The sequence below is a fragment of the Streptopelia decaocto genome (genome assembly GCF_964273445.1).
Source record: "Streptopelia decaocto genome assembly, chromosome: 1".
NCBI classification, from domain to species: Eukaryota; Metazoa; Chordata; class Aves; order Columbiformes; family Columbidae; genus Streptopelia; species Streptopelia decaocto.
The window spans coordinates 48,420,128-48,446,813 of record NC_138663.1 but is presented as its reverse complement, the minus strand read 5'-3'; the positions used below and the strand labels follow the sequence as shown (position 1 = coordinate 48,446,813).

General features: G+C 40.6%; 1 long non-coding RNA gene across 3 annotated transcripts in view; it reads right to left on the bottom strand.

The window, feature by feature from the left end:
* Window positions 1-26,686, bottom strand: part of LOC309440148 — a 45,988-nt gene that overhangs the window by 15,225 nt on the left and 4,077 nt on the right. For 2 of the 3 annotated variants that reach the window (XR_014184141.1, XR_014184142.1), the window contains exons 2-3: window positions 16,443-16,690; window positions 4,531-4,640 (exon numbers count right to left, since the gene is read on the bottom strand). This is a non-coding gene — a long non-coding RNA (uncharacterized lncRNA). Of the gene's footprint in view, window positions 1-4,530; window positions 4,641-16,442; window positions 16,691-16,778; window positions 16,874-26,686 lie in introns of those variants that run through there. The other variant, XR_014184143.1, reaches the window with a different exon arrangement.

The following is a 26,686-nucleotide window of genomic DNA, read 5'->3' as shown; positions in this document are numbered from 1 at the left end:
CGTGCCTGATTCAGGTCCTCCATCATGATCTCTTAGTTAACCCAAAAAACCCTTTGCCTGAGAATCATGTTTTGTGTTTATTTACTGCCAGTTGATATATGACCCAGTTCCCAGAGACTTAAATCCACTTGACTTGGGCAAGGATTGCAGAATTGTTCCCTCAGGTTGCATGCTATTGTCCTGACGAGTCATTAAATCTGTTCATGACCTGAGGTGCTAATGCAGTTTCTTCACGTTTCCAGTAAATCAGTTTGCAATGCATTAATATAGGAAGCATTTGATTTCAAGTTAAATCATTTCATTTTCCTTCTTAACCAAAACAACTTCTGCACTGGAGAAACACGCTTAACAACTTCCTTATTAAAAATAAATTTGTGCTTCAGCACAGTAGCACCAAAAGCAAACAGCCAAACAATAGGACAAAAAACAAGCACAGGGACCAGAAAATATGAAGGCAGGGGGTGTAAGCAGAAGGAGCTAAGCTACTTCCACACTAAGAACTGGCCTCCCAAAAGAGACATTGAGTACTTGCATGATTAGACCAATGAAAGTGATTTCGCTTTGGAAAGAATTTATGACCCACTTTCAAATCCCTGAAGAAAACAGGGATTTAAAATGGGAAAGCTGAAAAACCACAACAGCAGCAATGCAAACGTCTGCTCTTTTTCTCAGTCTTATAATAATGTCATGGCCCTGATGTTGAAAAAAACACAGACTATGTCAGCAACGTGCTGGAGGCAATGGAAGTTATCAATCAGTAAAGTGAAGTGGATTTAAGCAGCTTAATAGAGGGCAAAATTCAATTGATTAATGGTTAGGGAAGTACTCACTGACGTGGGGGTTTCAAGGAATTACAATCTGATTAAAATTCCATTTTAGAAATGAAGGGATATAGGATGCTAATCAGTCTAAACCACAGATTATTAGTGCCAGCTATTTGTAACAGCTGGGACTATTGTGATAAAAACAAAACGTGACTCAATTTTGATGAGCAGGGGATCATTTATTTACTTTGAGAACTAGAGCATATCAGAGTAAATAACACCCATGCACTAAGCTTACTAGTCTCTGACTGTCATTTAACACCTGAAAACCCCATTGTCTTTTGAGCGGCTTTGCTGGGAAAGGGAAAACCTGGATCTCTTCAGTTACCTACAATGCAATAAGGTTCTGCATGTTCAGCAGAGCCACCTCAGGAGGCTTTCGAGTCCTTTACAGCACTTCAGACTAGCGTGCTTTAGCAACCAATATGGATTTAGAGGTCCTGCCGGCAAGACAGGCTGCAAGAATGTTTCTTTCAGAGATGTTATGGTAAGATAAAATCGGTGTCTGTAGTCCTAAAATATTTCTTCTCCTTCTTTTTTCTTTTTCCTCCTTATTTTAAGATGAACATCTATTTGGGTTAGGAATTCAAAAACTCAAGAAACCTTTGAGCAACAGTAGCTGAGATCTGCCTCATTACGCTTATGTCCCCATAAAGTGGCAATCTCATGGGCTTGCTTGAGGAAGAAGATTTAAGGCAGTTTTTCTCATCAGCTCCTAAATTGAGCAGACCATTAGTGCACTGCACTATTTATATCATGGTTTTAGTAGCCTCAAATTTGAGCTTTTCCAAACCACATTTGTACTGTTTCTGGAATGCAGTGTCTTGTGCTTTGTATGTTTTCTTTCAGCTCCGCTATTGTCGGTATTGGTTTGCTCTGGCATGGCTTCTAGTTATGAGTACAAAGAGCTGTGACATCTCAGATGAAGATGTGTAAAGTCATACTTAAGATTTAAATCCTTTAACTGGAGCCAAACATCTGTTATCAATTGAAGTTGTGTGCACTGATCCAAATTTGGAGTTATTCTGGCAAATTAGGTCAATTTCCAAAGATTTATGAGGACAATCTCTAACTAAGGAGGTTCGGTTTGGTAAGAAACAGGCAGAATATATTAATAACTCCTAGTTTCCTTGTATTTGATTCCCCTGGCAAGAATGGTGTTCAGCCCTGGGGAAAAAATTAAAAAAAAAAAAAAATAAAGAGAGATTTCTAAAATAAAATATTTTCAAGTATCTACATAAGGCATTCTAATAAGCCAAGATATTTATCACATTTTATTATTTTATCTGTTATTAACTTTTTCAAAAAACAATCAGTTCCCTGAACTTGATGAATGTAGGTTCATTTGGGTGAGATGTCAAACCTACAAAGGGAGAATTAAAAACAAACATACAAACAAATTCCAGTCTGTCTCCTTCATCCAGCAAAGATCACTGGCATTCAGACCTCCATGGCCTAATTTAGGCAATCTTTCACTTCTGGACCTGACCTCATGTACGAAGCAGAAGATACCTGGGGCAAAATGAGCATCTGGTAGACATGAATGATCTTAAAGACTCGATGAACTTAAGGGTCTTTTCCAACATAAACGATTCTGTGAAAATATTGGATTTTCCTGACAGACTTGTTGCATTCCTGCTTAAAACAAAGAATATATTGTATAACCTCAATCAAGCTAACAAATCACTGGGAGAAGGTCAGCAGTTCTTCACATGTGCCTAGCTTTGCAGTTCACATTTCCAGGTAAGGAACAGTCTTTTTATGTAAGGGGCTACTTGTATTGACCTTATTGCCACGGGAAAGCTTCTGACTGGAAACTGGGGAAACTGGGATATCCCTCTCTCAGGCACCCACTGACAAAGGCACTTGCCAGATTTTAAAGACCTACTGGAAGGAAAAATACATGGTAGAGGTGTTTCAGCTGTTTGGGTAGAAGCTGGTTTCAGAATACATTATTCAATGACACTAGATGGCAGAGCAGCTGTTTTGAATTAGTTAAAATGACATCTTCTGGAGTGGGTTGCCGCTATTTTATTTTATGATATTACAGCTGGAAATGGTGTTGACATATATCCATGCTGGCTTTTTATTTTAATGAATTTATTTGCTATAGGCTGATGTCAAAAGTGTAAGAGGATCAAAATGAATTTTTTAATATAGTCCAAGGGTGACAAAAGACTAAAAGCGGGGAACAGAAAGTACCGTCCAGCAGCCATTTGGCTACATCAGCTGAATCTCTGTTCCTTTGACAAAGGAGTATATGAAAGTCTGGGGTCTAAGAGAATCTGTTGAATTAGGGAACTGGAAGATTCTGGACAAGACCCTGAAAGAAAAGATCAGAGCACTACAGAAGGATGCAAGAAGTTTGAGATTAAAAACATACAATGCTGGGTCTGGGCTTCATGACACAGAGAGTGGTTCCATCTGCTCCCATGGCCTGGACAAGGCCATGTGCCCCAGCTGTGGGAGCCCTCCGAGCCTGATGGGGGTCTTGTCTCAGCACTACTTGCATGGACTTCTATGGACCTTTTGCTGGCAGTACCTTCTCACCATCACTACTGCCAGCAGGCTGGTTTTCACCTCATAGTTATCATCCTGAAGGGCAACTTTTCCTTGCACAAATCCATATCAAACCTAAGGCACTTGTCCACCATGGCCTGTGGAAGGGTGGATGTGATGTGGCTGTTTTCACCCTCCATATCCCAAAGATGAATGATATATGCTAACATAACCAATTGCTCACCCAACATAGCTTAAAACTGTTCACCTACAAACACTGAAGTTTTACAGGAGTCCTCATAGGGATGAGATCAGTATTAATCCATCATTACTGCCATCAGACACAAGTCAGAAAGACTTGACTACAAGGAACCAGAGATATGACGAGGAGCAGAGACTCCCAGATCCCTGCCCTACCCACTGAACCATGCTGCTCAGTCATCATGTTGCAAATCCCAATCAAAGGTGGAGCCATTGGATCTAAAGCATGTTTTTACAGCCACAAGGCAGAAGGCAGACTTTTGTAGCAAAATGCAAATCATTTCCACATCTCCCTCAAATCCAGCTGACCTGGAAGTGTTCAACAGAGCCATGTAGGTAGCTCAAACAATTTTCCTTCAGGATGAAAAAAAGCAATTCAGACAGCCTTGCGCCCCCTTTCTTTCTCCTTCCTTCACAGAGCCAGGTGAGAGTCTTTTACTGAAATGAGTGTTTGCAAGTATAAATTTCAGAATTGCACCATTATGTCCCAGAAGACATAGAAATAAAATGTGAACAAGACCACTTTTACAACACTGTACTATGAGATGAGGTTTGCCAAGGCCCTTCTGATATTTTTGGGTCAGCTGGAACATGAGCCAGAGTGCAAAGGAGAGAACAATTCTCAGAGGATAATTGCTGTCCTTTGGTTCCATGCATGGGGTTAGGGTCATCACTCTCTTCCCTACTTAGTGCTGCTGCTGGCAGAAGAAAGGATGTACTTTGCTGCCAGAACAGATTGCAGACACACATCTGTAAACACAAGCTGTAAACACCACTTCACACCTCTGCAAACTGGACAAAGCCCATGAAGAGAGCTGAAATAATGAACCAATGATTTCAGAGAGATGCTGGCATGGAAGTTGCTATGGAAGCAAAAAGAAATATTTTTAGGTTGTTCTTGCATCACATATTCTCCCACACAGAAACTCCCATTCCCTCAAATTACCTTTAGTGAGGAGTGAAAGATGAGCATCTCTTCACTTCATAATCCATTCTGCCTGTTTCCTGAGCTGGTAGTGAGCCCATGTTGGACTCACACTGCAGTCCCCCAAGAATCTGAAAGTTATTAAAGGACAGAAAAACGTATGTGGCTGCTCTCAGAGAAGGCATGATTTTTTTTTGTGCTTTAAAAACCATGGCTAACTTCTGTGCATTCCTGTAATGAACATTCATTTGTTTCTTTCTTCTGGAAGTGCAGCTGACATGATATTAACTCAGATATACAAGAAAAAATGAAAAAAAAAAAAAGTGCATTAGTTAAGTTAAATGCATTATGCAGAAAACATAAACAGCCACATGTTTGTGCATAACTGGATGGCTCCCTAGGGAGTAATTAGCATTTTGGCAGAATAGCTTGCAACTATTTCTGTTCTTCTACCAGAGAAATTTCATGGGGAGAAGCCTGTCTTGGTTACTAAAAACCAATTTATTGTATATTATTTTAGTATAGCTACATTTCAAGGTAGATAAACCAGCCAACTTTGATATTATCTATCTACCAGTGACCTCCTCCCTCATATTCTCTTGCCAGTTTTAATGACAGTTTTAAGATAAAATATGAACCGGAAAGAAAGAATACTGCTCATGGATGGTCTTTCTGAAGTGTAGCTCCATTTTTGCAAATCTACATTTTTAAGCAAACATATTATTTTCCCCATAATTTTGTCATGCAATAAAATTGATTCAAAGTAGCATTAGGGAAAACACTCTTTCAGGACTGGCAGATATCTTACTCAGAGGAAAGGACTCCTATAATATCTACAAGGCAACAGGCTGTGGGGCTGTACAAAGACCTACACAGAATTGCCAGGCTGCAGATAAGGATCACTTTCACAGAGCCTCTTCAACAAGTCACAGGATGGTGGGGAGAGCGCCTGAGATGTCCGGTTTGCACAAGTTCCTCTTTATAGTCACGCTAAGAAATGCTACCCCTCAGATAAGACTTCCCACAGCAGACATTTCTTCCTAGATCCAGTGCAGTGTGTTAAGAAAGTGCCAACAAGCACCCCGACGCAGCTGGGGTAGGTATTCTCAAAGCCTTAATGTTTGTTTTTGCAACAGACTTCTTTAGACAAAGGCGGGAGGAATAAAATAAATGTTATATGCCATGAAACAAATGGGGGAATCCCACACTTGTTCCTTTCATCCTGCAGCTGTACGTCATAACCAGCCCTTTTTCCCCATCCCACAGGAGAAAGCAAAGATACTGAAGCAGAACACAGGCACCTGCAATTTCTGTATTTCTTAAGAGCCTGGGAAGGCTCCCAACAGCCTTTCCATACCAACAGAAGTACCACCACCCACCCTGCCCACAGCAGTGAGAAACACCAGAGCAGCGTGCTGGAAGCGGAGGATTTGCTCCAGCAGCAAACAGGCTGCACTGAAGGAAACCCCTCAGTAGAAGGAAGCAGCTCTGTGATGAGAGACAAGCAAGGTTCAGGAAGAGAGCTGCTGATAGATGCCCAGTGAGACCAGTCTCATCCATTCATCTGTCAGGAGACTTCAGTTGTTTACCAAGGCCTCATCCTCATTGTGTCAACCAATGTGTTTTATTAATAGGGTGAATTAGCTTGCAGCTCTCAATAAATTACTGGCTGACATCATGTATTGGCTGCTTTTGATTTGATATAAGGAGAGAGATGCAACAGTAATCACCAAAAGGAGTAGATATCGCTGTCCATCACATGACAGGCTGATTAATGGAACTGCTTTGAACTCTGCCAGTTAGTCCTAACCAGGAAAAAGAAAAGCAGCTTCTCTCTGCAACCCTCACTGGGACACACCTTCTCTAGAGCTGCCTATATGGATGAGGGGAAGGAGACCTGACATGGCCTCCATCATTGAGAGGAGGGAAAACAAATGGGCTCCACCTCAACATCAAAGATGCCCAAGGGAGCAGAAGTCCTTAAAGCTTTCCTCTACCTCAGCAGGAAGAAGAAATGTTTAGAGAGGGGTGGTTTGGTCCTGGCACCCCTCATACTTTATAACTCTGAAGCATGCTGTACAAATATGAGGCTAAACTTTTTGAATGTAAATGACTTCCAGTTTGAAAGCAGGGTTCAGGATTACCTATATGGTACATGCTGCCTCTTCAGGGACAATCTGCTAAAACATGTGAGAAGTGAAACACACAGAAAGCTTTTCACAGCCTCTCCCTGCAGATTACTGAAAATGTGTTCCTCTGCTCAAGCCCCCATCCTCAACAGTTTGCTGTCTCAAGTTCTAATGATTATACCTTCCCTCAGTGTTTTATAAACCTTAAACAATATTTTCTCTTCTGATTACACTTTAAAGCAGAGCTAGATCCCCTTTTTACAGTTCAGGAAAAGCCTACTGCCTTGTTGCCACTGGTTTGGGACAGGCAGTGTTCCCACCAGGCTAAGCCATGTCTGAAATAAATATCCAACAGACCATCTCAACTCACTGAAGGGGGAAAGCATGAAACCCAGGTGGACAAAAATGATTTGTCTGTAGCAACAAGTGTCCCTTGAGACAGCAATTATAAGTCTATAACCAAGACAGGTTAATGAGAAAGGTAATTCTAGACTAGTTGGTAGGCCAGTGGAAGGGGGACAAGAAACAAAAAGCTACAAAAGGTGGTTCTGCAGCATGACAAGTTTGTTTGGGTGCTGGGAACAGCTAGGGTCTGCAGTGGTGAGACTGATCTGGAGAACAAATAGATTCAAATGAATGGTTTAGCAGTGCCTGGCAAGTAAGCACCCAGAAAAAAAACATCAAAACTCTCAAAAAGTTTGCAGCAGCAAAGAACATCTGTGACTACAGCAAGTGATGATGTTTTGTTCTGCAGGGACACCTGGGTTGGGCAAGGGCCACTGGGGTGATTAATCAGGTGAGAAACTTAATCTACCTACTTAGGCCATGGAAGCTAGGAACACTGTAGTACTGCCAAGGATAGTATTTCTGGGTAAAGTGTTTGTTCAACTCAGAAAAAGGCTGCATTGTTCTAGAAATAAAGAGCATGTTGTCCAGATTTCCACTGTAGTACCTTGCTATACCTTTCTCACAGCCACATCACAGAAGCAAAAATCCTGCCTGAGAGGTGTTTGTCCTTTAAACACCTCAGGAAGAAAGGGAGGATCCCCTTCAGACACAGGATGTGAGAAAGACCAGAAAATAGTGCAGCAGTATCCATTCCTGGGGCTGAGTCTTTTTCTCCCTGGGAAGGTGTTTGTGCTGGCAAGAGGCAAGAAGATCATTGCAGATAATTAAAACAGGACACGAGTTTGCATCTGCTAACCACATCATGCCCATTTACTCAGTTCCTTCTGCCTTTCTCACTTAGTGCAAGCAGGACAATGGCCCAACAAAACTGCCCTGAATGAAGAAGCATAGCACAGAGGAAGCCACTGTGGGCACAGATAGTCGTCTGTTACCCGTGTTTCCAGTACAAGCCCTGCAGTTCTGCCGTCAAAGGACAAGAGTGTGATGATGTGGGAGGCACTCAGGGCTCTGCCTGTGCTCAGCTGGCCCATGGTCACCCAGGGACAGAGTGCATTGTAGCAGTAATGGCAAAGGGGTTGGACAGCAAACTAAGGACTCCAAATAATTCTACTTTTATTACATTATTTTAAACAATGTTGTGCTTCAAATAGGCTTTAAGAGACAGCTGAAGAATGTTGGTAGAAGAAATAAGGCTGCAACATGTATTGTACAAAGCATTTTAGCAGAGCAAGATCAGCTGTGCCAGTGCAGACAGAAAAGAAAGGAGTGAGATAGCCAGACATCAGAACAGTGAATTTTTGGCTTAAAATGATGGTCATCGTTTTCTTTGCTTACTGCTAACTCTATTCCTGGCTAGCTCTGTGATAATTGCTTTTTCCATTCACCTCATCAGTCACTGTATAGTAGGTATTATATGAAATAAAACTGTCCACAGTGGAAGATCCAGACTCTACTGTTTTTGTTGTTGTGAGGAAGCTAGCATCAGAAATGGTTCATTACCTGGTTTATCTGCCTCCGTGATCTTACCTTGACTGAAGTGAAAACTCTTGTTACAAACTTTCAGTTCTATTCCCTCACGCTAGTGAATGCTGAAAAGGACTCTGTGGATGTTAAACACGTTCAAAGGTAGATTCCATTACAGATATTGTTAAGTGTTCTTAATAACAGGACAGTGATTAAGAAACTTTGCTTCACTTTACAGGCTGTAAAAGATGTCTATTCCTCATTAATGATAAAAATAGATTTCTTCCCATCATAGATGATGGTCTTAATGTTCATTTGTTCCCTTTGGTAGACATATTCTTATATAAGCTAAAGTATACATACATTTTTATGGAACATTAAAGTGAGAAATAAGGCATTTAGGATAAGGTCAGACCATTCAAGCTGGGACTGCAGCACAGTTTAGGTGTATTAATCCTAAACACCAGATCTGGAAAGCCTTCCTGCCGGTACTGCTTTACATCAGTCATATTTACAACTCATAGAGAAACTCCAAGCTGAGCCTTGGAGCTCTCAGGACCACAAGGTTTAGTTGCTTGGGTGTAATTAACCATACATGATGAGCCTGGTGCTCAGTCTAGCCTTTAGACAAAACCTATGTTCCCTGAGGAGATACATTCTGCGTGGGCTTAAGGCGGTGACCACAACAGAGCACCAGAGCTATAGTTAGTCTGGGCAGGATTCACCTTCAAATTAAGACCCCTAAATGTGTGTGCCTACTTCTGTGTGAGGTGTCAATATTCCCATCATACTCAGCAGACATCTAGTCATGTAGTCAACAGAGGCAGGAGATTGATCTAGCTAACCAAAATTTGACACCAGAGATGGACTGAGCTACCCAGATGTAGATGTCTACTGCTGTTTTAGTTGCTGTAGGATACCCTCCCTGACCTCTGGCTGCCACTCCAGGAGATGAAGAACTCCTGTAAGTCATATGTCATTTCTGCCAGTACTCTGCAAACATTTCAGATGCTCTGAGGATCCCAAATGGCTCTGTGTGGGCAACTGAACTGCAGCTCTAATGGCTGGTTAGCTGAATACCTCTATCAGCTACAGCAAGACCACACTACAATTAGATCTAGCCTAACTGTAATGGGACCATAGACTCAGGTACTTTAATCTCAAAGGGAAACTGACCACTTCATTAATAAAAACAACAGCTAATGGCAATATCCACTTATACATGACTACTTATTGGTCAATAGTCTTTCAGGGAAGTGGAAACTTGATGTGAGGTTTTGTCTAAACCCAATTTTCGCTTGATTAAGACTTAAACTTCCAGAAAGACAACCAGAGTAGGTAACTTACAGCTTCTCCTGGAAGCATCTTTCTAAGAGTAACATTGTATTCATTGTTAAGAAATATATGTCCTCTTTTCTGTTTGGATTTGACCAGCTTGAGCTTGAAAACATTAGTTCTTGTTATATTTTTGTCTAGTAGATTCAATAATCTTTTAGCAACCAATTTTTCCTTGCTGGTTCTGATTAACAGTAACTGAGACATTTCTTCTGATTTGTTCTTTCTCAATATTCACTGCAAATCAGCCATCCTACATCTGAATGGTTCCTGCACCTTCTTCCAATCTTGTTAACTTGGTTTAAAACTGTCATAATCAGGTCTTTATCTGTTCTCACCAAGAGTGTATGAAAAGGTTAAATCATGTCAGCTCATTTATACATCAGACATTAGCTCCTTCAGCCAGAGTATTCCAAAGGGAGCTTGTCTGGAGTTGTTTGTTGCTTTCTTTTTGCTTCTCTGTTGCCCATTGCCTTGTGCCCAGGGGTAGACACTTTTGAGACTGTGCATGAGATAGGAGAGAGAGAAGGAAGGAAAATAACAAGATGCCCTCTGCTATGTGAGGCTGGCTGACATGGCTCTTAAGAAAAGGAGCAGCAATGGCTGGCAGTGATGGGCACTGAGAAGTTAGAGTCCAGAAGGGCATGCAGCAAAAATAAGCAAACAGCTTGTTCCAGAGCTGACTGTAATTTGAAGAGCTGATTGAACTGAATGGTTTCTGATACAGTTCTGCCTCCAGTTCCTCTGGGTTTAAAATAAAGAACAAGGAGGATTACAGAGTGGTATTGCCATTATCAGCCCCCATGCTACAGCTGTTAACAGGGAGTTAGCTGATGAAGTGTATTTGATGTACTTGATGAAGTGGCAGCACAGGCGAATGAATTTGTTGTTCACTCAGGCATGTGAAGATTTTGACTATAATCCCAGCTCTGACTGTTCTTCTGCTTCCAAAAGCAACTTAATCATAATGCATTTCTGTTTCCCCAATATCCTTTCCCCCCTTTTTATCTAACTCTATAAAGCCAGGACTTAGAGTTATCACATCTTTTAATAACGAACCCTGAAGCCCCTCATAATCTCTAGGTTTTACTTTCTCCTCTTTCCTATTCTTTCAGCTCAGAAGTGACAATGGAATTAGGTGCAACATTTCTGCCTAATTCCTGTGAGTAAATATTCATCCTGCATCCAGATTTCCACATGGTCTCCCATCCCAGTATAGGACAGACCCATAATTCCCTACCCCGTGGCTATACGTATCTAGGAATAGCTCTAGTTAGTAAATATTGTATTCACCCTGACATCCAAAATACCACCAGTTTCTTTGATGTACTACTGTGGGGACAAAAATGGCAAGAATGTAAGAATCATTAAAGTGTAAGTTAAATGCCGTGCTTTCTAGAACAGGCACTTCAGGCAGCTGCCGAAATAGCTCTGCTGAAAAGCAGACTAGCATACCAATTTTCAGATTTTCAGATCTTACACTGTGCAAACCAATGCATTTGCAAATTCTTTCTCACTTATGCAACTGTATTATTATACATGCAAACCTCTAATTTATTTAAAAAAAAAAAAAAAAGCTTAAAACTGTTTTTTAAATAATTCAACCATGTAACTATGTAGGAAGGTCACAAAGGTCACCGATTTTAAGTTTTGCCTGTATGAGACAGAATAAATTTTGCTATTTTATACCATGATCTACAAATAAAGTTAATTTATTTCAAGGGTTTAATATATCAAACTTGAGTTTCATGTCTTACTATGTCATCAAGCTCCTAGAACACGTTTTTTTTTCTGTGACTTACAGCAATGTCTCAATTATTCTGATGATTATACATACAGAGGGGGAATAAAAGAGAGAACAAGGTTAGTTTTACTAGACCCAAGTCACCCACTTGGTCTCATGCCAGCATCCACAATAACACTTCGGGTAGGAATGAGCCTTAAAGCATCACACTTGTCAATTTTTCATCATAAAAATACAGACAGTATTAATAGCTACTAGCATTTCCGGAGTCACACTTGACTTCTGGAAGGGGATCCCCTGCCACATTCCAGAATTGACGTCTGCTGGGGACAGCCGTCTTTACAAGTGCCAACTGAGTTCCTGCAGGGAAGGGCCCGCATCCAACATCCCATCTATCAAGCAGAAGGCAGACAGAATTAGCAGTAGGGTGAAGAGTAGATGTCAGAAAATCTTGAAATCAGCATGATATTCTGTTGATGAAAGAGAAGGAAAATATTAAAAGAAGGGAAAAAAGGCAAAGAACTCTTGGTTTGTATGCAAACAATAATTTTGTAGTTTTATACATTTTTATTAAAAAAATCAATAAAGATTCAAAATTGAAGAGAAAAAAAAAACAAACCTTATATGCATTTTATATATGTTTGCCTCTGTATGGCAAAGTAATTCTTCTTGTTCCTTCCCAAGTCTTGCATATTTGTATTTTTTACACATCTATTTATGGTTAGAACAGTCTAATGTAACATTAAAAGAATTAATCTTATCACACTGAGGAAGTACTGGAAGATAAAATCAGGATTGCTCTTTGATCATTAAATGGCTTTAGAATTCTGCACACAAACAGATCTCTCTTTCCCTTATCAAATGTCAGAGACACAGTTATGACTGCTTGTGAAAGATATATTTTTTCCTGCTCAAACATACAAACAGAGATCTCCACATGGGACACATGCCATTTTATTTTTAAGTCTTTTCTCAGCTAGATAAATTGGTTCTTCATAGGGAGTGGGAGAGAAATTTTTTATTTTGTTTTCTGTAGGAGAGGGGAGAAAGAAGAGTTGTATAGCAGCAAATTAAAAGAAGGGTCTGTATGTCATACAGAGGTGTTTATAATCTTGGAGCGCAACTACCCAGTTTCAGGAAAGTACTCTTACATCCACAGTACACACCATGATCACAATATATGGGGGGGCGGGGAGGGGAGGGAGGTAAAGTAGTGTACCATTATTATAATGACTTGCAAGTAAATTCATTAACAAACATGGAAATATTTTGGGTGATGTTTATATGCATAATGAATATGCTAGTTAGGATGCATTTTAGGACAGAATACACATGTTCACTATATATGTGTATTCATACTTAAGTGAGGCATCTTTATGATTCACTATAACCAGCCCCAGGTTGGGGCTGGGCCATGGTGCATGCAAGACCAGCATGAATGGTGGCAGGTTGGTTGGGAGAGCACGGTCACAGCAGCATCTGAGCTGTGAAGGAGGGAAATGGAGGTGGAAGCCAGAAGCCAGGGATGGGAGTCTCAGAGTAGGTGATTAAAATGTCAACATGAACAATCTCTTTCTTTCTTTCTTTCTTTCTTTCTTTCTTTCTTTCTTTCTTTCTTTCTTTCTTTCTTTCTTTCTTTCTTTCTTTCTTTCTTTCTTTCTTTCTTTCTTTCTTTCTTTCTTTCTTTCTTTCTTTCTTTCTTTCTTTCTTTCTTTCTTTCTTTCTTTCTTTCTTTCTTTCTTTCTTTCTTTCTTTCTTTCTTTCTTTTTCTTCCTCCCCTCCTCCTTTCCTTTCCTTTCCTTTCCTTTCCTTTCCTTTCCTTTCCTTTCCTTTCCTTTCCTTTCCTTTCCTTTCCTTTCCTTTCCTTTCCTTTCCTTTCCTTTCCTTTCCTTTCCTTTCCTTTCCTTTCCTTTCCTTTCCTTCTTTCCTTTCCTTTCCCTTTCCTTTTCCCTTTCCCTTTCCCTTTCCTTTTCCCTTTCCTTTTCCCTTTCCTTTTCCCTTTCCTTTTCCCTTTCCTTTCCTTTCCTTTTCCCTTTCCTTTCCTTTTCCCTTTCCTTTCCTTTCCTTTCCTTTCCTTTCCTTTCCTTTCCTTTCCTTTCCTTTCCTTTCCTTTCCTTTCCTTTCCTTTCCTTTCCTTTCCTTTCCTTTCCTTTCCTTTCCTTTCCTTTCCTTTCCTTTCCTTTCCTTCTTCCCTTTCCCTTTCCCTTTCCCTTTCCTTTTCCCTTTCCTTTTCCCTTTCCTTTTCCCTTTCCTTTCCTTTCCTCTTCCCTTTCCTTTCCTTTCCTTTCCTTTCCTTTCCTTTCCTTTCCTTTCCTTCCTTTTTGTTATGGTTTAACCCCAGTTAGCAACCAAGACTACAATAGCAGCTCACTTGCTCTCCCCTCCCCCACCCCACAAAGTGGGACAGGGGAGAGAAGTGAAAGGGAAGAGAGAAAATCTGGTCCTAAATGGCCGATCCCAGTGAGAGAGCAAACAGGCAAAAGGCAGAAATGTCCAAACACCAACTGGGAAACAGCAGAATGGCAAAAGGCTGAACTAAAACCAAACCCTCAATGGAATGAAACTCCCAAACTGAACTAATGAGCTGGACAACCCACATGGAACTAATGGAACTAACTAGCCCGAAAAGCTGGCTCCAGTTATATAAAGAACATGAAGCTATATGGTAGGGAATATTTCCTTGATCAATCTAGATGTCAGTCAAGGCATTGTCCTGCTTGTGGCCCACTCCTACAAATTTGCACCTGTAACTGGAGGGCCAAAAATCCTTGGTCTTCCTGACAACTGCCAAGATATCAGCAAGTTCTTACACTCTTTTCACAGACTCAAAACTACAGCTAGTTACTGAATGAAAAACATTCACTCTATCCCAGGGAAGAGCAACATTATCTCATACTAAATCCAAACCAAAAGACTGTGCTAGCTATGAAGAAGGAAAAACTCTATCTGCATGAAGAAAATTAACTCATTTTCAGTCAAACTAGTACACTTGTTTGAATTATTATCAACAGTGTTTATGTGCTGACTTAAATAACCTCAGTAGAAGTCTAGAAAATTGTCTTGGATTGAATGGCCAAAGGTCAAGTAGGAAAGGGGACAGATGAGGAGACTCATAGCTCATCTGTTGTACATCAGCCCCTGCAATTCATGCTTACTGCTCACTACTGCTCACTGCCAGACATGGTAACTAGATGAGAAGCTTGTTTCAGTGAATGAGAAGGACGTTTTGTCTGGAATGTAGTCATAAAAAAGATATGATGATTTACTGCTTTTCTATAAATGTATACTTTTCCCATAGCCCAGTGTCTTCCTCACCCCCTCTCAGACTCTCAACAGAAACAGAAACAGAAATGGCTCCTGTGTCTGTTTTGCAATGGAGTATTTCAGAACTTGTTCAAAAACTCCATGGTGTGTTCTGCAACACCCAGTCATAACATGCCCTAACAGAATGATGCAAAAATTAAATTCCTAGTCTTTCCTCAAGACAGATTAAAAAAAAAAAAAGTAAATAAATTAAATTTTAGATATTCAAAGGTTTTTTTTTTCCAGGAAAATTTTTTTTTCATTCAGAGGATTTGACTCACTAAAGCAGATACATACAGTTGAGCAGACCACTAGAGCCAATAAATGAATCAATTACTTTCATAGTTGATGTCTATATATACTTTCATATGCACATAGAGACATAAACATGCACTGCTATTGCTTAGCAAAGGCTAAGAGAAACCCAAAGAGGCTGCATGGTAGAACAGTGGCCCTGGTAAAATTTCCTCCATTTTCTGACAACAGGACAATAACATATTTCTTTTTCCTGGGGAAGACACGCACACCCACAATGCCACTAACCTGAATAAACCTGGCAGATGACAGGATCTAGCTCAGCACAGACCCTGGGCATGGGGCACGTCATAACAGGTCAGCTTAAAAGTGACACTTCCCAGCACATGCTCAGTGCTCTGAGGTGTTTCTTCCAAATCTACGTACAGAATTAAGTCAGTGGAATTACACCAGGGATGAATTTAGCCTCATAACTTTACTGATCTATTTCCTACAATTCTCTTAAGTATTGAGTTGCTTCCTGCTAATTATTTTTGCATTATTTTACAGAGGGCTAGTGTGAGCCACATGGGCTTTTGTAAAAGGTTCTTTAATCATTGTCCCTCAAAGTAATTTAAGTTTCTGAATGAGTTTATACAGTAGTAAAGAAGCTGTTAGAGAGAAGACAATGGTTCTGGTCTTAGGAGTTATTAAAGTGAAGCCTGTACTTTCCATACAAATCTCCTTAACAATATTTTGTAAAAGCTCATGCCAAGCTGAGTTTGTGCTTTGGTGAAGTTAATGGAGCTCCCCAGGCATTCATAAGAGCCTGGCCTGAATGGGCTCAATTACTCATGTAAGGAAAAAAAAAATGTTCACACCATGAACTACGCTTGCAAAAGGCAGCTTTGATTTTTAAGTCTAACCTCCAAAACTCTGTTTCTGTATGTCATATAATAGCATTTTCTATTGGCAGGCAGAATTAAGTATGCATCTTGTCTCCAGGGCCTTTCTATCTTTAATTAGTTTCGTATCAATGAAGAGTAGGGCTGGGGTACTGTGAAAATATGTAGAAGTATAAAGATGGCTGCAAAGCTCAGAAGGATTAGCCTCCATTGGGGAAAAACAGTTTATTACAGGTTGCACCTTGTACATGGACCAGTTTCTGCAAAGTTACGTAGTACTATGTAAGATATGACAATGGTGACTCAGATATTAAGCACAAGAACCGTTTACTTTATGTACCCTGTATTAGGCATAGCATGGTTCAGCAAATGACTGAAAAATATGAATAATCTAAAGTTCTCCACTTTTACCTGCATGCAGCCTTCTCAGAGTAACTGTTTCTTTTCTGAGTCATCTTATGTATGGATTAATAGTAGAGTTTTCCATATTCCTTGCAAACTACTCCAAATATTGTCTTTACTTAAACAAGCAGACGAATCCAATTCCTATTCAAGTGCTTTTTCATTCTGAAAGATGCTAAGATATGGTCCTGCAATTGCTCCCCGTGTTGGGTGGCTGGTTTTGCCAGTCGATTCAAGCAAGCTGTCAAACACTAGCTCTGAAACAAATCAAACAAGAGAGAGGGAAAAATAAACAGATAGGCTTTACCTTGCCAATGTCATTCTTGTAAATCATCCAAAAGTTACCTTTATTCTAGATGGGTACTTCCCTTAAATTTAAGAATTTGCTTATGTAAATTCTGTATTTAGTTGGAGGCCTGCTATGATTTCTGTGACAGGCCAACCACCCCTTGCCATTACAATTCAGGGTTCTTTTTTATATCTGTTCCAGCAAAAGTCTCACAGCCACAATGACAGTTGCAATTGCACAACAAGACATTTCAGTAACTGAGCCACAGTCTGAATAGAGGCCAGCTGATCTCCTGGCTTCTTTTCCAAAGGCTGCATTGCTCTTATTCAAACAGCCTCTCTCTGCAGGTTATCTGGTGTTGATTTATAATTTACCCCACTAGACACCATTCCCTTAAGTATTATTTCCCAATCAGATAATTACTCCATTCAGCTCCTCTGAAATATTCTTTGCTGCTTTGAAATAGGAGAGGCTGGGGTGCCGAGCATATAGTCTTTAAACTCTGTTCATGCAGCTGAGAGAAATGACTCACAGTGCCAGTGTGTATTTACTCATTAGGTCTGTTGTGCTAGTAGATGCTCTGGGGGAGCTGATGGTGACCAAATATTTCCTTTTTATCAGTGCAGCTATTTCTCTCTCATCTTGATACAGAGCAGCTTTGGTTGTCATTGGTATGTGCTGCAATCTTATCAGATCTGCCTTCTCTTTCTTTCCTCCTTTACTCATGAAAAGTTACTCTACTGACTTTCTCAAAGTACATTATCAGTGCTATTTCACAACCCCATCACTTTAATTGCCAAATGCATACAAAACATTTTGGTCTTGAAGGAGATAAAAAATATTCAGAGGTGAAGTGAATAACACCCACACATCTTTAAAGATCTTACTGCACAGAGAGTCATCATTTTGTCCTTTGATATGGCTTTTAATATTAATTCCGGTCCTGATCTCTCAAATCATTTGCTGACTAAAATCCACAAACCTCAGAATAATTGGAAAATTTAACTTTTCAAATCATGCTTTTATGGATGTGTGGAGCTGAAAAACTTCACTCTATCTTTTACCCCTTTTTGTCTTCATCCCACAGCAACAAGCAGAAAAACCTCCCAGTGAGAAAGTCAGTGACTGATTTTGTGATAGGCTCCATATTCACCAAAATACTCTGCTTTCACTGGGGACCTGGTCTGGCATTAGGGGCTTGACATAGGACTCCACGTGGAGAGTCTGTGGTGCCCCATACAATGTTGCAAATGTTAGGCTCTTCTTATGCTGCTTCTCTCAGAAATTGCAAGTGTGTGTATTCAGTTCATCAAACTCTAAGACATGATTAGGTCAAATGAGTTCTCTCATGAGTAATAACACATGAGTTAATAGCCAGTGACTAACAACTGATCATCAATGATTTTTTCCAGGTTAAGTGGAGGATGGTTTTCAAGAGCAAAGGAACACTGTAAGAACCTCAGCAACAGTGTGTCCCATTTAGATAGTGAGTTTAAATAGCAAGGTTGTCTGGGTAAGGAGAGAATTGATGGAATGATAAAGTACTACCCAATTACATCAGAAAACTGTCTGGTGTTAAGATTTCAGTATGTCATATAAGCAAGAAGTTCAGTTACACCAAACTGAAGAGCTTTTGACATGAGGAAGGATTGAATGTTCCATTTCATGAAACTGTATCTATGCTTTTAAACAGAAATTCAAAATATCTAGTCTTATGGCAAGCAATATAGTCTACAACAAACCGTTCAAAAGTCAATCAGCAACCTGGTTGTTTTTTTCTTCTAGAGCAGGAGAAAAATGCTACAGGATATAATTTATTTTTAATGACCAGTTTTTAATTTTCTTTCTATGTCTTTTCATCAGGATAGATCTTGTATAAGTGTAGGGGAGCTCTTTCATGTTCTTCTTTATTTCTTTTAAATTATCCCAGTGTTCCACAGTGCTTAATCTAGAGAAGCCTCTGGCGTTTATGCAACCAAAACACGTTTCCTCCTTCTGTGGCTCAGTCATTACATACTGATTGTAATACGTAGAAGAAAGTCTGTCTGCACAAAGGAAATGTCCACAGTTTTCAAATGTGTTTTTTTCTTCTCCACTCTGCCCCATGCCAATATTATGAAGAATATGAATGATGATTTTCAGTTTAACTACCTGGCTTCATACTCGGCATCAGATACAGAACACAGCTCTTGTGATACACACCAGGGAGATATGCAGACATCAGCATCACAAGTTGCTCGATGATCATAAACACTTTTTAGGGTTCTTAGACTACAAATTCACCTGGGCATGTAAGCAAAGCTGTGGTTGTGATTTTCTGGAATTTGTGATTTTCTGTGCTTCTGGAATCTATGGTATAGGCACTAACTCATTATAAAGACAACAGCACTATTGCACACAGACTATCTTAAAACCTTCATTCATAGATAACATCGGCTTGAACTGAGACAGTAGAACAGAGGAGCTGGGAGACCTCAAAATCTCGTTAACCAAAAGTTTGGAATAGTATTTTTCTCTCAGTGGAGATCCCTTAATAAAAAATGCTCGACCCCCATTACCACATATTCATTGAAAGACATTTATTCTAATAAACTTGTTCAGCTTCTTTTAGCAACTCATTATAACAATCACTTTCACAGCAACACAGAAAAGAGGGCTGCAATGGACTTTGAGGACATGTCTTCAGTGCTGAGTAACAGAGAGACAGGGAGGAAGCTTGAACACTGGAGCTCTGATTGTCCACACTGTTTTATTGTTCACTCTCTGCAGCTAGTTTTCTTCAAGACAAATCTGCTATAGAAGGAGCAGGACATGAGCTAGTCCATGTGATTTAATCTCAGGACCAGAAATCAGCCCTGAGGCAAATTAGGCATAGCCCAAAAGGTTATAGAGCCATCTTTTATTCTCAAAATAGAAAATATCTTCATGCAGTAATTTGTTCTGTTTCTATATGAACCAAATCTAATCAATGAGCTTTGTGGGCTGAACACTCCAGGGCTGTGCTCTGCCCAACAACTTTCACTATTTCTGAATTTTGCTCTGCTCCCACTGACGTTAACAACTCCTCATTGTCACAAACCGGCATAAACAACTTGCTGTCACCCCTCGAAATTCTCAAGTTATAGTATTCCAGTAAATCCATACTAAATTATTCCTTTGCACCAGTTACAAGATCCTAGTGAGTTTGCTTGTATACAGTTTTTATATGCTGAGAATAACAGATGCACCTTCTCAAGACTTAGGGAAGAAAACCCTATCAAGGTAGCTCTAGTTGTAAGGAGCTGTTATGCCAGCTCCCTTCATAGACAGCAATCTATGTATCTCCACCAGAATGATTAGGAAAATAATTCAATACAGTCATTTCAAAATTCTTCCTGGGTTGTGATCCTTGGAAACCCCTTGGGAATGTAGGAGATAACTCCAAGACAGAACCCTTCCAACATTTTTGTAGCCTATGAAGTACAGCAGAATAAGTTTGGCTTAGACGATATGTGGAATTGGTACTGTAAGGCATCCATGGCACTAATATCTCAATTAGACCACAGTACCACTCAACATCTATAGTCAGGCTTTATGAAATTAAATGAGGGCAGAACCTGGCCTTGTAATTCTATCCCCTAAGCTGAAGGAGAAGCTCCAATTACAACCTATTAATATTGCTACCCTCATTCAATACATCCAGCCACTAAGGGACAAAGCAAATATAATTAATTGCTAAGGTAATACACATGCCTTCATATAACAACTCACAGAAGCAAATATTTTGAACTTTGAAATGGTGCATTTTTTACTTTATCCCCCTGCTTGAGATCTACTCAAGCAGGGAAAAACTCTGGAAAAGTCCAAATCCTGATAGTAATTGATTTTATTTTCCTGAAAGTAGTGGGGGTACTTTGTGGGTTCTGGACCTGACTTTCAGAAGTGCTAGGTGATTATAGCTCCTATTCTATTCAGTGTAAGTCCTTGCTGCTCAGCTTACAATGAAAGTAGGTCTTCAGGAAAATTTGTGCTGAATCAGGCTTCTGAAAACTTGGGCAGCCATTTTGTTATAAAGAAAAAGACATAGGAAATTGTCTGTGTATGCACAGGTAGACATGGATTTTTCACTTCAGTTTTGCCGGCTTTTCTTCTATCCTATATAACTTTATTTTTTCTAACACAAATAACTTACAGGGATAAAACAAGAGGATAAAGCACATGAAACAGGATAACTTTTGGACTAAAATAAATGTGCCCAGTGAACGGAGGGAAAGTTTCACTTCTGCTCACAGCAGACAAAAGTTCCCAGAGCAAGCAAGATCTCTACATAGGAATTGTACCTGCAGATCAAGCCCCGAGTCCTTTCTGTTTCTCAGGCCTGTGAAGTAATGAGAGGAAGAGCAGAGGTAAAACTCAGGAGTGGAGAGTGACTAAGTCCCCTGTCCCCAGCACTGTCATAGCATCAGTTCCAGACTCCAGAATACATTGTTATTTTTACCAGGTTTGTAGTATTAGTACCAAAAACCACCTTCCTGTGAGACAGTCCCTCCTCCTCTATATTTATGCACAGAAGTCTTGCGGATGTCCCAGGATGCTTCTCAGCTGGTTGTGCAACACTCAAAGCCCCTGTTGTTACAAAAGAGAGTCTTTCAGTTCCTCTCAGCAGACTGCTACACTATGGGCCTTCAAATCAAGAACAGACTTGTCCTGGGTTCCTCTTATTCTTTTTAATGTGCCTTTTCCCTAGAGACACTTCCCCTCCCCACGTTCAAATTTCCTTTCCTCTTTTGCCAGTGTTAAAGTTATGCATTACATATTTGGCACAGCTGTGATATGTATTTCCTCCCTCCTAACTTCAGCCTGTCTTTTGTTCCTAAATGAAAGCGGACTTCAGAGTACCTGCCCCATGTGGCCAGCCTCTCCATGCTACACCTGTTTACACCTCACCCAGATCACAGGGAGCCATGAGCAAAACTTCTCCAAAAATGCCAATGTGTAATTTAGACTGCCATTAATAAATTACCTGAGAAAGTATGGCACTGCTAGAGGGTTCCTGCTCATGTAACGGAAAAAAGCGTACCTGTCATGCAAGTACATCGGAATGGAGGGCTAGTACTCACAATATTTTTCTTCTAGATCATATATTTCTGTTTTGCAAACTATTCTGAAGAGTATTCTGACCTTCTAATTCTTTGTTCTTTTTTAGCTTGCACAACATGGACAACATGATGTCCTAATTGTCTTTTTCAAGTCTCCCATCTCTAACAATAGGCAATCACCATTTACAGAACACTTTGTTTAAGAAGTTGTTCCTCTCTTCTTTCTCCAACTGTAGGAGGCTGAAGAAAAAAAAAGAGTAGGAGCTGTTGGAGGCAAAGTTAGGCTCAGACGAGAAGGGCCTGAGGCAATAGCAGCAGCCACCGTATCATATCTCACCATGATGTCATTGCCAGTCTGACACATATGACACCATCACATTTACCATAACCGAACAGTCAGGATTGTTACAGAGATCTGCTGAAAATACTTTGTCAATACCTAAATTTCAAGATATCTTACCCATAGGATGTTTTTTTTCTTATCTCCTGCCTTTATCAGCTTGCAGAAAAACACCCATACATGATTGGGCTTGGTAGACTCTGCAAATGTGTTTATGTCTTTCCTGTGGTTATTATGGTGTTTTGCTTTGAAAATGTGATCTGCATGTGATGGCAGAGGGGTGGATGTGGTCTACCTTGACTTCAGTAAAGCTTTTGACAGTCTCCCACAGCACCCTTTCAGCTAAACTGAGGAAGTGTGGTATGGACGTTTGGGTAGTGAGGTGGGCTGTGAACTGGCTGAAGGGAAGAAGCCAGAGAGTCATGGTCAGTGGGGCAAAGTCCAGTTGGAGGCCTGTATCTAGTGGAGTGCCTCAAGGGTCAGTACTGGGGCCTATATTATTCAATATATTCATCAATGATTTGGACGAGGAATAGAGATACCAAGCTGAGAGGAGTGGCTGACCGCCAGAAGGCTGTGCCACCATCCAGTGAGACCTGGACAGTCTGGAGAGTTGGGCAGGGAAAAAATTAATGAAATATAATGAGGGAAAGTGTAGAGTCTTGCATCTGGGTAGGAACAACCCCAGGTTCCAGTGTAAGCTGGGGAATGACCTATTAGAGAACAGCGTAGGGTAAAGGGACCTGGGGGTCCTGGTGGACAGCAGGATGATCATGAACCAGCACTGTGCCCTTGTGGGCAAGAAGACCAATGGCATCCTGGGATGTATTAGAAGGGGAGTGGTTAGTAGGTCGAGAGAGGTTCTCCTTCCCCTCTACTCTGCTCTGGTGAGACCACATCTGGAATATTGTGTCCAGTTCTGGGCCCCTCAGTTCAAGAAGGACAGGGAACTGCTGGAGAGATTCCAGCGCAGAGCCACAAAGATGATTAAGGGAGTGGAGCATCTCCCTTATGAGGAAAGGCTGAAGGAGCTGGGTCTCTTTAGCTTGGAGAAATGGAGACTGAGGAGTGACCTCATTAATGTTTACAAATATATAAAGAGTGAGTGTCACGAGGATGGAGCCAGGCTCTTCTCGGTGACAACCAAAGGTAGGACAAGGGGTAATGGATTCAAACTGGAACACAAGAGGTTCCACTTAAATTTGAGAAGAAACTTCTTCTCAGTAATGGTATCAGAACACTGGAACAGGCTGCCCAGGGAGATTGTGGAGTCTCTTACTCTGGAGACATTCAAAACCCACCTGGACACGTTCCTGTGTAGCCTCATCTAGGTGTTCCTGCTCTGGCAGGGGGATTAGACTAGATGATCTTTCGAGGTCCCTCGCAGTCCCTAACATTCTGTGATTCTGTGATTCTGTGATTGTTATTGACACTTAGTCTTCACTTTTGAGGAGGTTCCCACCGCCCTGACTTGTGTGGAGCAGGGAACCACCAACTTGTCCGTTGGCAGTATATAAAAAATAAGCATTTGTAACATGAATTGACAAAACTGTCAATGTGTAAGAGGAAGAGAGTAGGCCCCATTTTCCAGCTGGGGACTAGAGGTGTGAGAAACTGACTTAGCCAAAGTGGAGTGGAAGACTGGCTATATTTTCCTTTAACACTAAGATGAACACAATTATTTCATTACAGCTGAATAGATAGGCGATATTCATTTGGCATATGCCCTATATTCTGTTGAGGAGGTAGAAGGCATAAAGGTGCCTTGGGCACTCTATTGCCAAAATCCAAATTTCTGGAGGTTAATACTGCAGCAGACTGATTTCACCAAAATTAAGGGTCCTCAGTGAGGGCACGTGTCCGCTCGTGCTGCTGGAGCCAGGCCTCAGGGGGACAGCTTAGTCACAGCTCAACGGGAAACCAGGGTCAGCAGGCAATGAGTTTGCAGCACTGCACGGGGATGTGGTAAATGATCTGCAGTAGCTGAAAACTGGAAACTGGAGAAAAATAGTATAAATACTAGCTTTTCAGAGAAGAAGTACTTTAAGGTGGAGTTTTTCAAGAGGAGAAAATTCAGATTTTGGTTTTCAACTTCTCATGTACCTAGGAGCAGATGAGCAGCACAGCTGGCTAGACGGTTTTTGTCAATGTTTATAAGGTAATAAAAATTCATTGGGTGTGTTTGATCTTTCCTGTTAATGTCATGGTGTTTGTATAGGAGATATCCAAATCTTGCAAGTCTGGAGCCAAATATTATCTGTATGAAATCTTTGTCTCAGAACTACATCCTCCCTTGTAACATCATTCACATGTAGTTGTTCTCTTGCCAAATTCTTCAAAACTCCAAGTAACATCCCTTTCACTGACTCTCAGCCAAATCAAGTAACTGAAAGTTTGCTGTGTTTCTTGAATTCGGGTTATAAACTGCCATACAATGCTACTGATTACATTTACTTCAGTTCTCCCTCTTCCTCTTACGCTTCCATATGGGCCAAACTTCCCTTCCTTCTCTGCTGCCCTCCCTTTCTCCTCTGGGTGAATAACAGCACATGTCTCAGCAAAACACAAAACCACCTGTTTTTAAGCGTGGTTTGTTACACTTCCTCCCCCAGCTTCCATGTCCCAAAGCCCACATGTTCTATGGGTTGTAAGGTAAAATCTGCTATTGATTTTAAATGGCTAGTCAAGGACCTGGGCTGGCTTTTTTCCAATGGGAGGGATGGAGATTCATTATGGGCGAGGTGACTGGCATAAAAACAAATCCTTAGCCTCCAAAAAAAAGGTCAAAATTGACCAGTACAGGAACCGGAGGGAAATGGAGAATAAATCAAAAGCCACTGCAGTAAATTACAAGTTTTCCATTGACTAATAAGCACTCAGTCAAGCCTTAAGAGTACAGAACATGTTCCATTTTTAGAAAAGAAAAAGTAAAGCTGGCTTAATGTGACTCATCAGGTAGGAAGTCTCCAGATCTAAAAGAGTAATCAAACAGTCTTATTTTTTTTCTGGGATGGATACTAGAGCAGTGATAGCCTGTCAGAGCAGGGTTTGTTCAGGAGATAAGGTCACCAGTGACCAGTACCGTTTACTCAGGTGGCTGAGGGTTGTGCTGTCACTATGTTAAGACTGACTGCAAAATATCATGACTCTCAGCGATAGCAGTGTGTTCTAAGAAAGGTCCATTTCTAGGACCTTCTCATAGGAAACTATCAGTGACAGGGACCTCTACAAAAACATCAATTAAGGAGAGACCTCCTCCTGCACATTGCTTAAGAGAGAAGCAAGTACGAAAGCTGCAGATGAGGAGGTAAAGAGAGGAAGGAACCAGTCTTGGAGCATTACAGCAAAAATCTCTGTCATAGAAAGGAATGTAAAGGTCCAGCTAAGCAGTTTGTCTCTGCAGATATGCCTGAAATAACCATAAGTACTAGCATCATCACAGTTCCCTTTGCTTTTAAATAGTGTGAAATAAAGCAGTATCTTTTTTTCCTCTGGAAATACCGATGCTATAGATTTGCAAACCAATATGGGCATTGTAGTGTTGACAAAGGCAAAAAATAGACACTCAAGAATATTGGCTCCAGAAAAAGGAAAATACATTTTTAGAAATCTCTTCAATTAGAAGGTAGAATTTTGGATTAGATATGCTAAGGCATAGACTGAATGTGCTAAGACTGTAAATGTCTCTGCACTTTAAGTCTCTAAAAACCCATGCGTACTTTACATGCAGAACACATCACCAGTATTAGGTCTATGAGCTCTCATTTTTGGAACAGAGATAATCACAGAATCACAGAATGCCTGGGGTTGGAAGTGACATCAGGAGATCACCTAGTCCAGGTCCACCTAGAGCAGATCTCACAGGAATGCATCCAAGCAGGTTTTGAATGTCTTCAGAGAAGGAGACTCCACAATCTCTCTGGGCAGCCTGTTCCAGTGCTCTGTCACCCTCAAAGTAAATAAATTTTCCTCATATTCAGATGGAACCTCCTATGTTTCAGTCTGTGCCCATTGCCCCTCATCCTATCATTGGGCACCACTGAAAAGAATCTGGTCCCATCTTCTTGACACCCACCCTTGAGATATTTATAAACATTGATGAGATCTCTCAGGCTTTTCTTCTCCAGGCTTAACAGAACCAGCTCTCTCAGTCTCTCCTCATAAGAATGATGCTCCAGACCCCTCATCATCTTTGTAGCTCTCTGCTGGGGTCTCTCCAGTGATTCCTTGTCCTTCTTAAACTGGGGAGCCCAGAACTCAACACAGTACTCCAGAACTGTTAGGATGTGATGCGACAATATTTCAGTCATACTTTACAGTGGTGTAAATGACTGTAAGAGGACTAAAATGGTGGCAAGCATGGCTGAGGTAAGATAAACCTGAACAGATATATGAAAAAGCTATCTGTATAGGGAATTAGTATTGAGTTTAATCTTAGCTGAATGTTTTATCATCCACGCTCTAACCTTCATAAGTACGCACATATAGAACATAGCCTACAAACATGCAGATATTAATAACATCTATGGCTTTCTAGAAAACTTTA